General features: G+C 43.8%; 2 long non-coding RNA genes across 3 annotated transcripts in view; one reads left to right on the top strand and one right to left on the bottom strand.

Moving 5' to 3' along the window:
* Positions 1 to 16,028, bottom strand: part of LOC121658157 — a 171,170-nt gene that overhangs the window by 131,184 nt on the left and 23,958 nt on the right. For both annotated transcript variants that reach the window (XR_006013852.1, XR_006013853.1), the window contains exon 2: positions 6,330 to 6,446. This is a non-coding gene — a long non-coding RNA (uncharacterized LOC121658157). The remainder of the gene's footprint in view (positions 1 to 6,329; positions 6,447 to 16,028) is intronic.
* On the top strand, positions 10,062 to 10,536 carry LOC121658158. The gene is made up of 2 exons (XR_006013854.1): positions 10,062 to 10,226; positions 10,309 to 10,536. It is a non-coding gene; the product is annotated as an uncharacterized LOC121658158 (long non-coding RNA).

A 16,028-nucleotide genomic window follows, 5' to 3' on the forward strand; every position in this document is an offset into this window, starting at 1 on the left:
CTTCATTTTTATGGAAATTAACCAAAACTTGTCTACATGCAGCACCATTGCTGCTTAAGGACCAGCAGACTCTGCACATCAGACTCACAAATAAATAGTTCACACTAAAATTGTCAGAAACCACTTGGCCCCTGCTACAGCAGCAGAGCACACCACCTTTCTGTATTTGTTTTCCTCTCACCTTAGCCCAACACATTTGCAAAGACTGAAACTCTCTCACTGTGGCTCAGATAATGGCAAATAAGATGGGAAAAACATATATCAACGAGCCCAGTCTCTCCAGGCTACGCACAGTCAGGCAGAAAGAAAGAAGGTGTTTAATACGACCCTGGCAAGGGTCAAAACTACCTTTGATAAATCATTCACTTGCCTGGTTCCTGGGAGCTGTTCTTCCAGATCAGTGATGTTCTGGGTGAGGTTTACAGTGGATATTTTTCCCTTCTCAGTGAAAGATCAGCCAGCTCTGACAGACACAACCTGTGATGGCGCCAGCAGCAGAGACAGAGCTGAAGAGGGGGATGCACTGCAAACCACAGCCTGATGGTCTCAGGAACAGGCTGGGACAGTGCAAGGACAAGCAGGAGTGGGGCAGGATGGGTCCACCCCATCCCTCACTAGAGGGAAGATTGATTTCTCTCTATGCATCTGAGCAAGCCCAGAATGTTAAACAGCTTCTCTTCCCTCCCATTTCTTCATCAGTCTTTTTCCTCAAAAAACCCAGTTCTCATATCAGCCTTCCTTACACTGTTGTCCCAAGCTGTGTACCTAAGCTAAGAGCTCCTGAGAGCACGTGAAGGCACAGGATTAGATTTCAGCAAGCAGTGAACTGAGATTTCGATCAAGATGCTCCACTTTGTGCAGTATACAGTGCTGGATAAGTGATTTCCACAAAACCAGTCCCAAACTACAGCACATATCACAGCTGTTCCATTTGGGTAATGCTGAGCCATGCTCTACTTTTATGGCCTTTCCCTCCACAGTATTTTGGTGCCCAAGCTATAGAAACAACCCAAACCATAGGAAAGTGAATTTCAGGGTAACTGGATAGGAAAAGAACTAAAGAAGAGAGAAATATCTATGTGTGGCCTGGATGCTTCTCACCAAACCTCCAACCTTTTTTCCAGTGTGCTGGAGGGTCCCAAATGTTTGTTTTGGGGAAAAAAAACCCAACCAACAAACAATGACCAAAAAAAAAAAAAAAAAAAAACAAAACCAAACCAAAACCACCCAGGCAAAGCCAGAGAGCAATTAATCCATTCCACTTTTCTCAAAACTTCCCAGCATATAAATTTTGGCACAAACCCCCTTCATGGAGCTACTGTACTGCCTTCAGCAACCTCCTCACAACTCTAGAGACATTCAGCTGCACCAGGGCTCCTCCAGCACAAGAGCCTCTGCCAAGGAAAAATAATTTCCTCGTGTCCTTCCTCTCCCTCACTGAAACATTCCAAGTAAGCAAGAGCTTGGCCCAGAAGATGTTGCTGTGAGGAAGGAGCTCAGGCAATACAAGACTGATTCAGCAGCTTGGCACCTCACACAGAAGCACTGGGCAAACATGACCTGTATTTGTTGAGAGAGAGGAGACTCAGAGGTGACCAAGGTAAAACATAACTCTAAAGAGAATTCATGAGATGATTGAAACTATTTAGGGCTATGTCAAATGTGGGAAGCAGGTGGCATAAATACAAAAGCTCGGGAAAGGTCAAGCCTTGGAGGAACTGAGCGAGGATCTCTTCATGCAGGGAAGAACTGATCTGAAACATACTCTTGCCAGAGGCAGCAGGGAAGAAAAATCAAGTAAATAGTTTTGAAGGAATTGGAGGATGGAATTCATCTTATTTTAAGCATCAAAACACGAAGTGTGTAACCTGGGCCTGTCATCCAGGCTACCTCAACAACAGAGAGAGAGAAAGACACTTTAGAGGGCAAGTAATCCTGGCTACCTGTGAAAGCACCTGTTAGCATGGCTCCAGGAGCTGGCTCAGAGATGAGGTGAGGAAAATCCCAACCTTAATCACTGCAGAGCTCCTGAGAAGGTGACAAACATTTGCCAACATGAATTTAATGAGGTGTCTCCTTGGAGTGGCACCCCACCAAGTTTTAACAGAGACTATGTGGATGTGAGGCTGGCCATGTGCCAGCTTCAGCTAACCAGCAAAACTCAGCAAAAACAAAACAAAATGGTCTTTACTAGCCTTTAAATACCTGGGGGTTTTATTTCAAAAAAAGGAAAAAAAGATGGAAAAATACAAGGAAAGTTGATGAATGCTAATGCAATAAATGAAGAAAATATATTATCTTCGATTCCTCTTTGCCTGGATCTATAGTAATTTCAGAAGGAGATTGGATTATGAGTAAATTTCATTTTTTCCTAATAAAAGAAGAATGCTACATTTTTTTGACAAGTGTTCTTCAATATCCCACCTGGGTAGTTCTAGTAACAGGTAATAAAAATGAAATATGATAGGATTTCCAAGAAGACCCCAGCAGTTAACAAGGGAAACGATTTCACAGTTCTTCCTTAGGAAGCACCCAGATTTCCCAGGGATAACAAGAAAGTTTTAATCAGTCCCTTTGCAAGGTGTGTAGGAGAGGTTTTCAGGATGTGACTTTATACCTGTCCTAGTTGTAGCTGTTACTCAAGACGCAGCAAATTAAAATCAGAGCACTTGGCTGGATGAAAGCCAACTGCCTGTACAGCTGAGCAGCAGTGGGAAGGGCTGGAGTAGGGGATCACAGAAGGAAAGACAGAGTGGGTTTCATTAGGAGCACCACAAGCTCAGCAGCTGCAGTTGTCCCAGGTCCAATTCTTATTTTGCCTATGTAGACAAACATGGTTTTAGCTCTCCTTGACCCATGGACTGAGACTGGTTGCAGGCCCACACTGTTCCAAAGGCAGCATGGTCTTGCACAGCCCAAATTCCCTGTGAGTCCTCCATGGATTTACATGCGTACAGTGACTTTATTGGATGCCATGAAAGCTGGCTGTGAAGAAGGAACATACTTGAGATGCTTAAACAAGCCATCCTTCTATGTTTTGACTCTATACATTAAGGCATCAAGTGAAAAAATGCATCAAACCTGCTATTTCTTCTCCTGGGCCAGCTTCTGTTGGCCTTTGCATTTTGTGTGAGCTCCTCCTTTTTCAAGCACATTTCCCCCATCTTAGCAGAGCTGCCTCACCACTCAACCCCCACCACAATGAGACTGCGAAGGAGCCAGGGGGACCCTCTCTTTGCTGCTGTCTGCAGCCAACAGAACAGGAATGCTGTAGAAAGTGGCAGTGACTATGCAATGCATAAATCATGGGGACAATATTGTCTCTCCTTCCTTTGCACAGATCCCATATATCACCATGACTCAGTGCAGATCTCCCAGTGGAGACTAATTCCAACTTTTAATGCACTTTCCATCTGATTCCTCCTGACAACAGATGGGTCGCTGTCCTGAGATATTGCATTTTCAAAACAATATATTAAGAACCTCTGTGTTTCAGAACAATTTGGTTTGGGGACCCACTACTAATCCCGTTTTAGTGGTTTGAGTTACACATTTTACCACTGACAAGACAAAACCCCTTCAGTCCAATGGCCATCATCTCTTTGCTTCTCCTCTACTTTTTCTGGTTTTTTCACCCATCTTCCTGGATGTGATAAATCATGTAAATTTAATTTAGAGATTATACCCCTGGCTTTGGAGGCAGACAAGGTTAGCTCTCTGCTTGCGGCCTATAGCCCACTAATCTTATTATAAAAGTCCTCCATTCCCACTTGGCTGGAACTGCTGTTGGGGAGTGGAGGGAGAGCAATATCTATTCTATAAAGTATTTTGGATTTTCGTTGGACACTTGCAGATGGCATCCTGGCCACTGTCCAAACTCATGCTGCTGCATAAGGATAAATCCTGGAGGTTTTCACAAGCCCACTGTATTACAAGCTTTATCTCAGCAGTACGAACCTGGTGCTACCATTTCCAAACCTTTCCCAGCCTCTCTAATCAGTTATAAATTTCTTTCAGCTCCACTTTTCCAAAGACTGAGCAGCTCCTAAGTCCATAGCACTTCCTCCTTGTGCACATTTGCTGCCTCCTTTCTGTATGACTGGAGGCCAACACTCCTTCCCTAAAGAACTATCAGATCTGCAGAGGACATGCAAGAAACAGGGGAATTTCTGATATCTACAAAAAGCGTCATTCCTTGCCTTTAAGGAGTTTTTGGCCCCAGGCTGAGGGTTACAAGCACTGACCAAGTACTTTATCCATGCAATCTGTCCTTCATCTATAAATTCCCTTTCTAAGGAAACTTGTAGCACCAGCAGGGGATTAAAATCAGTTGTTTCATGGGCATTCCGGGTGGTTGTCTTTCATCTCCTTTCCTAATATTTCTGTTAGGCTTGGATAGTTTTTATTGGCTTTTTTCTCTTTGCTCTTTCTCACGCCTGAGCAGTTCTTGGCTTCAGCAGGCACAGAAACAGCAGTTTTATGACATGCATTTTTTAATGTATCAAAACATGTTCTTTTGATCCATTTTTTAAAAAGCAAACTCTGCTCAGCAAAGGTTAATAAGTTTCCCACATCAGCTGGATGTAAGAGAGGTCCAGATGTTGCTGAGAATCAAAACTCTCATCTTCAGATGTCTGCGGGGCAAAACCAGAACCTTCTCAGATATCGCCTAAGCCACAAGAAATTGCTGGACCCTTATTGGGGTTTTAGGAGCTCTCCTGTTTGGTTTTTTTGTTTGGTTTTTTTCTGTTAAAGGAATTTTCCCCCATACATGTTGCTAGGGGGAACAAATGACTAAGTACTTAAGAAAAACAAAAGAGCTGCCTGCTCTTTTTGTTTCACCTGGGTGTGTGGGCAGTCGGTCTGGTCTTGGAGAGAGGAGTCGGCTTTCTTTGGCTGCTTTTCCTCTCTACTGGAGAAGCCCCAGGATCCCCAGCCCGCCTTCCCTGCCCCAGTCGGAGCCGGGCTGTGGCCGCCCTGCCCCGCCACCGCTTGGAGCCTTCGCTGCGTTGTAGCCGTGCTCGCCCTGCCTGCCCAGACCTCTGGGGGGGGTCCCCGTTTGGATACATCTCGTCTGCCACCCAGGATTTGTGCTCATCCCTGCCATTCCAGCCCACCGTTCCAGCCTGCTGTTCCCGAGGGTCCGGCCGGACACTGGGATCGGCTGCCCAGGGGTTTGTGAAGCCTTTGTTCCATCCCTTCCCGGGATCCCGGGGCACCAGTGCCGCGTGCTCCCCGAGCTCGCTCCGGAGCGCCCCCTGCAGCCGCGGGGGAACCATCGCACCTGCCCTGCTCACCGGGAGCCGCCAGCGCCCCTGCCGGCTGCGAGCGGAACTGCACCCGAGGGGAAAGGGCCCGACAGCCGAGAAGGCTGGGACTGGGTTTGTGATTGTTTGCTGTCACTGCCATAGTTATTGCTGTTTGTTTGACTGGTTATGCACAGATAGATATATAATAGTAAAGAACTGTTATTCCTATTTCCCACATCTTTGCCTAAAAGCCCCCTTGATTTCAAAATTATAATAACTCGGAGGGAAGGGGGTTGCATCTGCCATTCCAAGGGAGGCTTCTGCCTTCCTTAGCGGACACCTGTCTTTCAAACCAAGACAACCCTCTAAGAGCTGGCCCAGAGTGTTCTTTAGTGCTGACAGTTTGGTACATCTGAGAGAAGTTTCTATGAAGTTAGGACAGTTATAGCAGCTGCCCAGAGAATTCACACTAGCAGGTTTCTATAGCTTTCAGTATCACACATACAGGGAACACGCTGGAAGCAAACACAGACCTCAGAAAACAAGCACATCACACTCTCCTTGTGTAGCAACCCAGTATTTGCCCATCCAACTCTAAAAAGAAATTGTCTCCAGTCCAAAGCCTGTGTTCTCTTTGCTGGGTGATCCTTATGGAAAACTTAAGGTAGGGGAGGAACAGCATTTCAGCCAGCACGGCCCCCCCAAGATCCTCCAGGTACTGTGGCAGGGCAGTGACCACTGCAGCTTTGCCAGGACAGCTGAGGTGATTTGCAAGCAAATGGCACGTTCTCCTTGGCCTTTCACACAAACCAAGTCATGTCCCTAATGTTTTTTATCAAGTTCTTTAGAGCTTTAGTCCACACTGAAGTTAGGCATCTCAGCTTGTTTCAAACTTTAGAGACAAGAAGCTAAAAATTCTTTTATTTTACTTCTTTCCCTTCAATTCAATGAAGAAAATGTTGAATGTATGAAATACATTTTGCTTTACCAATCCCAAAGTGGATTTCCCTAGGATCTACTTATCTACTTTCAGAAGTATTATGACTTTTTTAAGAAGTATTTGAATGTGAAAAGACTTACCAGACAGGACTGGGGAGCATCCCATGGATGAGAGAAGGCTGGGATTGGAGGCAGTAGATAATCTTGCAAATTTTGCACCTTGGTAGACGGCAGAGGAGCAGAAGAGAAGTAGAGGGCCTGGAAAGCAAGAGGAGAACATTTTCATTTAAATAACCACGCAGCCGATAGGAACTGGACACATATATTAAGCTTAGTCAGGGTTTTAAACCAAGCCCAGAACACCAATTTAGAATCATAGAATTGTTCAGGTAGGAAAAGACCTTTAATATCATGAAGTCCAACTGTTAACCCAGCATTGCCAAGTCCACCACTGAAACATCTCCCTAAACATCACATCTACATGTCTTTTAAACACCTCCAAGGATGGTGACTCCACCACTGCCTTGAACATCCAGTGCATCACAAAGACAGCTCCTGGCATCTTCTCACTGCACAGGGCACAGCACCACTGATCCAGATGCTCCCTGAACTAGGCTAATCCCAGATTTGTTTCAGAAAAGTTTTATGGATGTTACAGTTCATTTATTAACACAGGAAGGATGATGCAAAAATTCTAAAGCCAACAGAGACTCGACAGACAGCAGTGCATGACTAGCCAAGCTTGCCAAGAAATCAACACGACAATTTTTATCACAGCCCATCACAATTTTTCATGGTAGTGATCAGAAATAAGTCGGTTTTACAGCAGAATTGTTCTCAGCTTCTGCTTTCTCAGAGCAGCTGATGTCTCACAGAATCCTTTGGAAAACCACTCAGCCTTGCAGCTATCACTGCTTTTTCTGTCTTCCACACTCCTCCCTTTTTCCAGGAAGGAAAATAACTGAGTCAAGTTGTGTTCTTTTCCCTTGACTTCACACTCAGCTCCCCAGCATCTGCAGATGGTGTCACCCATGAGGGAAGCTGAGCAACATCTGGAAAGTGCCAGCAAACTGGAAGGACAGGGCTGGGATAGCCACTGTGCCCTGGGCTCAAGGAGGGCTCAGAAGGGACTCCAGAATTTTCTCATGTTGCCATTGTTGTTGTACAAGGAAAATAACATCTCTTTGTAACACTGAATCTTTCTATTGACTTCAGTGTCAATAGAAGCAGAGAAATGTTTAGAATCAAACCAAGGCAGCCTTGCTGCAAAACCTCGTGGTTTTTAATACAGAGAACAAATCAAAGGAAAGATCTCTACAAAGAAAATATCAGAAAACTGTGAAACCATCCTTTACAAAAATATTGAAAAGAAGAAAATTAATCACGTTAAACATCAAAAATTACTTTTAGATCCCTCACAGAGAGGCTACCGTGACCTCAGCTCTGAAGATATCCACAAAGCAAAGTTAATGTTGTCCAGCCACACTGGATTCCAAAGGATGCTTGCACAGGGTGATATGGAAGGAGGAGGAACAACATAAGCAAAAAAGAAATTCCTTGCCTAAAAGCCACTCCATATAAAAATATCATCTTAAAACTAACCTATATTAATTTTTTAAGTGGAATTTTAAACAGGTAACTTTAAAAATCTGGCATAAGTCTGCCTCTTTCCAATTCAGCATTTAGAGACTTTCACCTATGGAAAAGTTCTATTTTGAGGAGCAGCTCTGACAGCAACAAGGCTGAATAAGGATAAATTTAAATTAGTCAGAAAAGCATCGTGCTTAGATGAGAACAAGGTCCTCCCAGGAGGTGGTGTTTAACAGCCTCTGCAATTGCTGCATGAAGGACACTGTTTTGCATTGCTCTTTGTAGGAAAGTCAACAGCCTGGAGAAAGATAGATTATTGTTCGTTACATCCAGAAGAGCTTTTATTAAAAAAAAGGTGTCATATTCACAGAGCATTTGAGGGTAAGCTGATGGTTTTAATTTCCCCTCTAGCTCATTTCCAATTTTGGGAAAAGCTGGTTAGAGAACAGAGTTGTCCGTGTGAATGCATGAAAGTCACAGTGCAAAGGAAAGGGAGTAGAAGCTCCCCCACACCATGTCTTGAAACCACTCAGCCTTCCAAAAAACAGCCTCAGCCAGAACCCTGCACACAGCCATGGCTTGTCCACTGATGGGAACAGAGCCTGTTTTAGGGCAAAGCCCTCAGAAGTCAGAATCACTTTATAATTGTGTGTTGAATGCTTCACAGAAACCAGCAGGTGAAGGTGCCAATCCTTCATGCTATTCATCCCTTCCCAAGAGCTCCCTGTGACCTTTAGTTCCCCTACAAAGAGGCATCAGAGGGTTGGCTTTGGCAATGACATGAACAACTCTCCCAGCACAGCAGTTTCTCCTGAGCCTCAAGCCCTCCTGGGAACCAAGAGCGATGCTCTGGACCAGTGGTAGGAGAGCAAAAAGAGCCAGGCAGGGGCTCAGTACGACAGCAATGAGCAGGTGTTGGGTAAGGGAAGGCAGAAAAGCTACATAAAGAAGAAATCACCTTCATTTTGATTGTATATTTCACCCAAGCTTGCTGAATTTAATTATTTGTCCCGTGACAGGGTGCATTGTCCAGGTACAAGCTTCCTGGAGAAGAACTTGTACTCCTAAGATGCTCAACTCTAATGAGGCTTTCTAGAAGCCAGTAAAAATTGTCACCCCAATCTGTTTTGTATCCTAAACAAAAACACTGGTGGTAAGGGAACAGTGCTTAAGGTGCCTGTAAACGTTTTATTCACAGGAAAAACAAATTGCTGCAGGAAATGAGGGACAGACACGCATATGTAGCAAAACCCAGCTCAGAGCTGTGATAATTCTTAACGCTACTAATTAACTGAACACTGGAAACAATCCATTTCTATAGCAGCTTCTGCCCTTATGAACAGTCACAAATTGAACCCCAAAGTTTGTTGGAGGAGAAAATTTTACATATCTTTATTGCTAGGGGTGCTGAGGCACGGAGCAGTGAAATGCTCACCATCTTATCTTGGTGTTCCCTTCCACTCCCTTCCTTCCTCTCCAGAAAGCATGGTGAGGAGACAGGAAAACCCTTGCCAGGGAGGCTGTGCCTCTGGATCAGTGCAGAATCAGTGAGGCAGAGATGTGATGCATGGAGCACAAGCAGGAGTCCCACAGGGGAGCACTGAAAGGGAGCCAGATGCCAGCAGTTGTCACGGACAAAGCTCTACATATGAGAACACACAAAAACTCTGCACAGGGCAATAAATACAACCCATCCTCTACCCTGGAGCACTCTGGAGACTCAGTGTTTCAGGAGGAACATGTCTTGTTTCTACTTTGCATGTTGGATAACTTGGGAACAGTTCTGAGTACGCAATTACCTGGATCCTGACTCTTTTGTGAGACTCCGTGGGTGACATTTGCCTCCCAGCCAGGGCACTGCTTTGGAGTTCTTCTGCTTAAGCAGAGTAAGAAGCAAATATTTTCATTTAAATTATTGTATAATCTCCCCTCTCTGTCTGAGTCCTCACCTCCAGGTTCACTGACACACACACCCATGTTCCCTGACAGCCTCCCAAGGGAATGCTGCGTCTGTGGCAGCAACACCACGTCTCTGTGCAGGTAACAACTCGGCTCTGCCTAATTACTACAATATTAACTCCTGAGACAGAATAAGCCTTGCAAACTCCATTTTCCTCCACTCCAGGAGGAATTAATTTGGGCTGGCCTTTTCCTAGCAAATATTTAGCATCCCATGTGCACATATTTAGAAAGAATTCCTCACAAATCACTCAGCTGAAAGTGATTTCCCCCGAGGAGGGATGAGAGAACAAACACGTGCCAGCTGTGAGCCGCAGTGTTCACTGCACTCCTGGAAGGCACTCGGGTACCACGGAGCTGTGAGCAGCAGAGGAGTCGAGGTGGGACACAATTATCCATCTACATTAAATTAATTTTCACTCTGTTTTCCTATCAGGCTCACTACTGCAAAAACAGAAGGGATAAGGTTCCATGGAGGTGGTTTACAAGGTGAGAGAGGATGGCAGAACAAGGTAAAGAAAAGTGCTAATACCAGTTTTGTTGTTTAATATTCATCTTTGCTCTGTTTCAGAACTTCTGCATAGCAGTGGCTCTGTATGAGAATTTCTGGTTATGGCTGTGAAAATATTGCTGCTACTTTTTTATATCTACTTTGTGGGAGTTTAGCTGGTCTCAGACAACACTGGCTGCAATCTTTTCATCTCAACAGATTCGCTGTGGGAAAGCTATTGGCACAAAACTGATTTCTGTCTTTCAGTAATATTGTATCAATTTAAATGAAAAAAGCCCTGGATCTTTTTGGAATGGTACTTCTGGATTTTTTTTTTTTTCATTTTACCTTGGAATTCTGGCAGTTTGCTCATACTACTTCCGCTTTTCTATTTTCTCATGGACGTATTGTGAAATCAATCACAAATAAAATTTTTGTTGAAGATGATGATTTGGGACAAGCCATTAGGTTGGGTTAAAATATTGGTTTATTGTAAATCAAAATTACAATGAAACAAATTCAGAATTGGAAATGGCATGGATTGATATAACAATAGGAAGAAAACTTTGTTCAAAAAAAAATTGAAACTCCAAAATGCCTAATTTACTACAAGAAAGAATTTCAGAAATTATTTCATAGGAACACAGGGGAAAAATAATGAAATGTCAACACTCCCTATGAAAAAGACATACTGAAATCATCCATCTCTCCCTTAATGCATGATAACAAGGGAGGAAAGATGCACGTTAGGGCACTGGCCTGGAATATAGAACATTTCTATTCAAATTCCCAAATGGACAGAGATTTCTGGTTAGACTGTGGGCTTTTCTGTGTCTCAGTCACCAAAGTGGTGAAATGCAGTAAGAAAGCACCCTGTCTATTCCCTGACACAGTTACTGTGATAATAAGGTGGCATATAAATTCCTTGGATTTAAGCCAGTTCCTTCTAGTCACTCTCACCTGCTCCCAATAGCAAAATGTTTACTGATAATAATTACGAGCTGAGATTACCAAAGCTGCCTGGGGGATTTGGATGCCCACGGGAACTGGCAGCTCTGAAGATCTCCGCCCATGGATTTTACTGAGACTCTGATTGATTTCTTCCACCACCCCAACAACACTGCAAGTGCAGGCATGCAGAACAGCAGGAATATTTACAGAGATAACATCTTCATGTCAGCAAGGCAGGGAATCCCGTTGGGCCAGAGGCTTTACAAGCAGCAGTAAATAAGAACATCCTGTACAAAATAAGCCCTCTGTTGCAGTTCTGGTACACACCTTTGAGTAGGGACAATTCCCCAGCACCACTGTGCAGAAAATTTGACATTTGAAAGCACTTGAAGAGTCACACAAATCCAAGAGCCTGCTCACAGGACCTTCCTCTGCACCTATGAAAGTAACTTCTTCCTGCTCCTTTCCAAAAATCAAATCTCAATCAAAATTCTCCATGCAGAAATATCCCTTTCTAGGTAATCACCTTCCTAGTGCAGCATCTTCTCCTCCCCAACAACAGAATTGTTGATGTTGCTTTTGTAGCTGGTAAATAAATCAGCTGCTGTCAGGTCAGATAAGATTTTCTATCAGGTGGAGGTACAGAATTTTCTAATGAGGAGCAGCAGTGTGGGAGAGGAAAGGACTCAGAGCACTCTTCTTTGCTATATTTCTATTTATTTGCTATTTTCTATTGAATTTTCTAGAATAAAGGTTTCCCTTAGGAATGTGGGAAAGATGCCCAGAGGTCAGGTGGAGGAAGTATTGCTGTGCCTTGGGTTTTATTCTGACCCTTTAGTCCTCCTTCCCTAAACTCAGTGCCTACAGACAGAGCACAATTCCTCCCAGCAGCAGTGAAGGGAGGTGCTGATGGGGACCAGCAGCACATTCCCAGCTGAGACAGAGATTTTTTACTTTTCAGGCACATGGAATTTGGCTCAAATCTTCAGCAGGTTTTAGCCACCTCAGGGACAGATTTCCTACCTGTCCTAAAAGAAGTAAGGAAGCCAGTGCCCCTCAGAGAATGAGAGGGCTCCAGGTTTATGAACCAATTTATCTGCAGACAGCTTTCATTGCTGGTCCACCACAGACCCTCCCAGTCACGATGACCTGGGTGCTGCCTCAGGTGTAATTAACCCTGTGCCCTGAGCACGGGCACCACCAGCCTCACCATTCACAAAAGCCTTCGTCAGACACGGGGCTGATGGAGCTTTGTGCTGCTTTGACTCTCATGTACTCACCCTCCTTTTGCACTGTGGCTTTCTCAATTTAATGGAGAGGGAAAGGGCTCTCCCACAGTGGAAGGTGTCTATTGATCCAATCTTTCTTTTTCCTGTTCTTTTGCTTTGGAAGTTTCTTGCTCTAGTACTCAAAGCAAACTTTCTCCAGGACAGCAAACAAACAAATAAATCAAGTGCTTTTCAGCCCAGGTAGGAGGGAGAGGGAATAGCTTGGAAGGAGTTAGATTGCCCATTCCAGCCCTGTCTCCTTTTCTGCTTCTCTTCCCTCGAAGCCAGGTGCCAGGGAAAGCTCGCGTTCACCATCTCTCCTCTGCTTTTCTTGCAGAACACACAATGGCTACAGAAAAGGGGGAAAAACCCTCCCCTTCCATGTAGGAGCAATTTGTTTACAGTTCCCGGCTTCTCAGAGGGTAGGAGAGGGATGAGATCCACTCTTTGTTCTTTAGTGCTTGGGACATTTGCATAAAAAGAGACTCGTTGTTTTATTAAACATTCATCTCCTCCCACTGCTCAGTCTCATTTTGAAGTTATAATCCTCTGTTAGCTCCGTGTCAGTCGCTGCTGGAGGGAGGGCCTGGAGTTGGACTCTGCAGGGCAAGAGTCCAGGTTTGAGCCTCCAAGTGCACGGGGAGCTGCAAGCCTGGATGTTCTCCCTTTTCCTTAGGTGTGTTTGAAGCCTGGGACCAATATCCGTATCACTCCTATAGCTCCAGAGCTGAGAAACTGCTGTGGAGGGCAGCACACCTCTCCCTCAGACGGCAGAGCAGTGGGGCGTTCCCATCCCCAACCAGCCACCTGAACAGCTCCACACAATCACAGAGTCGGCTGAGGTGGAAGAAACCCACAAGGATCATCGAGCCCAACTCCTGGCCCTGCACAGAACCATCCCCAAGAGTGACACCATGTGCCTGGGATTGTTGTCCAAACACTCTGGCAGCCTTGGGGCTGTGACCATTCCCTGGGGACCCTGTTCCAGTGCCCCAACACTCCCTGGGTGAAGAACTTCTTTCCAGCATCCACCTAAACCTCCCCTGACACAGCCCCAGCCATGCCCTCGAGTCCTGTCACTGTCACCACAGAGACGAGATCAGTGTCTGCCCCTCCTCTTCCCCTCACAAGGAGGTTGTAGACTGTGAGGAGTGTCTCCTCAGTCTCCTCCTGTCCAGCTGAACAGACCAAGTGCCCTCACCTGCTCCTCATACACCTTCCCCCAAGGCCCTTCACCATCCTAAAGGACACAAAGCACATCGGACACACGACTCAGGACACTCAGGAGAGAGGAGCAGCTCCTCTGAAATCAGTGACATGAAGTCAGTGAGAGACACAAACCAGAGCCCCTGCGTGCTGATAGAAGCAGCAGAAATTCCTAAATTATGTTTTTTAAAGCCCAACAAATATTTTGTCTGCATTTCATTTCACACAGGAGCACTGAATAAACCTGATTTTCAATACAGAGCAGAAACAGCCTCAGTCGTGCTACAAGGGGATGAAATGGCTTTGTTGTTGTCCCCAGGATTCCTTTGTTCCAGTAAGGAAGGAACAGCAAGCTTAATTAAATGCATTAGTAATCACAAGGTAGTTAAATATCAATTGGCCATTAAAACACAGAGTGCAACAAAAGCCTAAATAATTTCTGAATTATAAACATAAATGTATGCATCAGAATAAGTAAAGGTATTTATAATAGGTATTTACTGTTAAAAGGTAGCAATTTTCTTCTGGGAAATTGCCCCCACTTCATATTTTTCTGGGTTTTTCCTTTTCATTAGGATTTCTACAGACTTTGGCCAAAACAATTTTCAAAGTCCTAGTTTTGAATTATTATTATTATTGCTATTATGCTCTGTCTCATACATGTTATTTCTGAAGACAATCCCCGTTAAAATAGCATTTGTTTTGCTCAAAATGTTGCAGCAGATTTCACCAGCAGAATTCACCAGAATTTCAGCAGATTCTGATTTCACCAGAATCTAATTCTGACAATTCAGACATTTTTAAATCCACCAAAAAAAACCAAACCAAAACAAAACAAAAAAACAAAAAAAAAAAAAAAAAAACAAAAAAACAAAACAAAAAAAAAAAAAACCAAAAAAACACCAAACAAAAACAAAACAAACAAAAAAAACCACAAATATGTTGGCATTTTAGGTGATTTTTAGAACAAAGGAAAAAAAAATTGCTGGTCTGGTATTGACCTCTTCTAGCTATCTGCAAGCAAGCACAACGAGGAAAATGCCAGTACACACATTGTCCCAAAATGCCCCTTTATTCACGTGTCCAACTTTGTAGAGGACACTTTTCCTCATAAAAGGAGTTATCTGTCTGGTCTGAGTGTCCCCGGGTAACCCCAGAGAGAGCTCTCCATCCTTGGGGTGGATTTGAACAAGATGGAGTTGGAGCAGAGGTTTAGTAGCACCTGTCCACGAAGAAATCCCATTCATCCCCTTTCATTTTTGTGCTTTAAATTACTTATTGTCTTTTACTGCTTTTTGGTGAATTTGTCATTTGTGAGGATTTATTCCCATTTTCAAGCAGAGTGTAAATAACACCTTATCAGAAGGGGTTAATAAGGCAAAAGAATACTTAAAAGACTTGATAAAAGCTACACAAGTCATGATTTCTGATCCATTATCAGCTGATCTAACCACTCATGTTCACTGCCTCTGAAATAGCAAACAAACCATGAAATTAAAAATCCCCTGTGCCCTACCTTTAGTACGCTGAAGAAATCAAAGGATCCCAACAGGGTCTTAATTCCTTACTGATAAAGGAAAACTGCTTTTATTCAAAAATTCTTTTTGAAGGAAAAAAAATACTGTATTTGGAATGAGAAAGAAAAAAAAAAAGCATAGATGTTGTGATTTAGCTAAAAATATACTGGCTCATAAAAGCTTGGCATTGCTCCTTCAAAAGTTAAATATTTTTGTCCCAGGGAGAAAAAAGAAATTTAAAATCTAAGAACATTCTGATCCCAAGGTTAGTTCTAGAGCATTTTGAAATTTAAGCCATATAATGGCAATAAATGTCCAAGGCTGTAAAGCATCTAAAATGGAAACTTGAAATATGACTAAATTTCCCATCACCTCTTTTTGACTTTGTGGCTTCTCCACTTTCATCAGCCTGCCCAGTTCTGTGTCCAGTCTGGTCCAGTCATGAAGAACACACTTCTACCCTCACACATTGTTGTTGTTTCCCTGCATCTTGCTTCATGCAGGAGACACACATGGTGATGGTTGTAGCCAAACCTGGCTGGATGTAGGGCTGACCTTTACTCATGTGCGCTGGACTTGGGCAGGATGCTCAGATAAACAAAAATAGCCTTTTTACACAGAAATCTCCCCACTGGTATCCTCTTGCATCAAAGGAAATGGAAATCTTTATTTTTAAAAAAAATTAACAAGGCAAATAATCTGAATCCTTTGTGTAAGGTGGCAATCAAAGCAGATCTCCAGCACCCATCTCCCAATGTACGAATGAAATCAGCTTCCTCCTGAATCTGCAAGTGCCTCTGACTGCTCTGTAAGCTCTACCTTCCATACCCCCTCTGATGACTGACAGGCAGAGTTTCAT

This window comes from Corvus kubaryi, unplaced genomic scaffold (genome assembly GCF_017639235.1).
Source record: "Corvus kubaryi isolate FWS band 111438036 unplaced genomic scaffold, C.kubaryi_AGA036_p1.0 split2-37374, whole genome shotgun sequence".
NCBI lineage: Eukaryota > Metazoa > Chordata > Aves > Passeriformes > Corvidae > Corvus > Corvus kubaryi.